Below are 2,066 nucleotides of genomic sequence, written 5' to 3'. Positions count from 1 at the left end.
GAGACATAAAAGAACCTCTAGAAGAACCCGAACGCTTTCTCAGAAAAAGACTTAAAGCTAAAAACCAAGAGAAAGTTTTGGGGGAACCACTTCAAATGGCAGACCAACGTACCCTCATGGATTACCTACAACCCACTGTGGGTAATCTCGGCGCCGCTATCAATGCACCGAATGTCGAAGCTAACAACTTCGAACTTCGGCCACATTTGATACAAATGCTTCAAAACTCCGAACCTTCCATGTGCTTGCGGACGAGGATCCTCATCTACATATTACTAATTTCTTAGAAATATGTGATACCTTTCGGATCAATGGAGCATCAAACGACGCCATCCGCCTTCGCATGTTTCCATTTTCGCTAAAAGACCGAGCTAAGGCTTGGCTCAACGCCCTCCTAGTTGGCTCGGTAAACACCTGGGATGAACTAGCCCAAAAGTTTCTATATAAGTATTTCCCTCCTGCTAAAACGGCTAAATTAATGACTGAAATTAATACATATTCACAAGAGGATGGGGAATCCTTATATGAAACTTGGGAAAGGTTCAAGGAGCTACTAAGAAAGTGTCCTCATCACGATCTTGCGGTATGGCAACAAGTATCCACTTTCTACAATAGGTTGTTGCCACACACAAGACAAACACTTGACTCTAGCTCCGGGGGACTTTTAGGTAATCGTCGCCCAAATGAAAAATACAATCAAATTGAGGAAATTGCTCAAACCAATTTTCAGTGGCACACTCCCCGAGGCAATAAATCTATTGCCCCGGGCGCCCATAAGGTTGATGAAAGCACTTCTTTACAAGCCCAAATCAAAGCTTTTTCTTCAAAAATCAAAAAACTAGAAATGGCAAAAAACCGCTTCGGTCATGGCTTGTGAAGGGTGTGGTGGGCCACACGAAAGTTGGAGTTGTATGAAAGAATTAGATGATCAAACAGAGTCAGTAAACTACATTGATAATAGACCTAGGCCGTCGGGTCCTCCAACAGGTACCTACAACCAAGGATGGCGTAACCAGCCTAACCTTGGTTGGAGAGAACCCGACAATAGCAGTAACCAACAAAATCTAAATCAACGAACAACCTTTCAACAACCAAGAGTCGAGTCACAAAATTTCTCTCAACAACAAGGTGGACGAGAAAGGCTTGAAGATACTGTATCTCGCCTCATCTCCGACACCGAAAAGAAAAACTCGGATCGATTTCAACAATTGGAATCGAATTTTAGAAATCAACAAGCTAGTATACAAAACATTGAAAAACAATTAAATCAAATAGCTCAAAATTTCTCCGAGAGACCACAAGGCGCGTTACCAAGTAATACCGAAACCAACCCAAAGGCGCAAGTACATCTCATAACGTTGAGAAACCGTATCGTGGTTTCCGAAGAGGCTCCGCCACCACGAACTGAAAGAAGCCAATCCACAGCTCCACCCACGCCACAACAAGAGAAGGCTTCTCAACCAATTCAAGAGCTTACTAAGACTCCTCCGGTTCCATACCCCGATCGGTTAATTCGTCAAAAGACCGGTAAGCAATTCGTAAAGTTCGAGAATTTACTAAAACAATTGCATGTTAATATTCCATTTATCGAAGTCCTAACTCAAATGCCTAAATATTCAAAATTCATGAGGCACTTCCTCACTCATAAAAGGAAAACTGAATCATTGCAATTAGTTAACTTAGGCGAAGAATGCTCCGCCTTACTACTCAACAAACTCCCGCAAAAAAAGATTCATCCTGGAAGCTTCACGATTCCTTGCTCAATTGGGTAATCCCCCAATTCGCAATGCACTAGCCGATCTTGGGGCTAGCATAAACCTCATGCCCGCATCAATGTTCAAACGACTCGGCCTAGGAAAAACGAGCCCTACAAAGATGAGCATACAACTTGCCGACAGATCCGTCAAATACCCACAAGGTGTCGCTGAAAATATATTGGTCAAAGTCGACAATTTCGTCTTCCCGACCGACTTGGTCATATTAGACGTGGAAGAAGACGCCAAAGTCCCTCTCATACTAGGGAGGCCATTCCTAGCCACAGCGCAAGCAGTGGTAGACATGAATGA

General features: G+C 43.3%; 1 non-coding gene across 1 annotated transcript; it reads right to left on the bottom strand.

Annotated features, from left to right (window-relative positions):
* Window positions 1-472: 472 nt before the first annotated feature.
* LOC118490802 lies at window positions 473-579 on the bottom strand. The gene has a single exon (XR_004890027.1). It is a non-coding gene; the product is annotated as a small nucleolar RNA R71 (small nucleolar RNA).
* Between the last annotated feature and the right edge of the window lie 1,487 nt (window positions 580-2,066).

The sequence above is a fragment of the Helianthus annuus genome, chromosome 3 (genome assembly GCF_002127325.2).
Source record: "Helianthus annuus cultivar XRQ/B chromosome 3, HanXRQr2.0-SUNRISE, whole genome shotgun sequence".
Lineage (NCBI taxonomy): Eukaryota > Viridiplantae > Streptophyta > Magnoliopsida > Asterales > Asteraceae > Helianthus > Helianthus annuus.
This window is presented reverse-complemented; position numbering and strand designations above follow the sequence as displayed.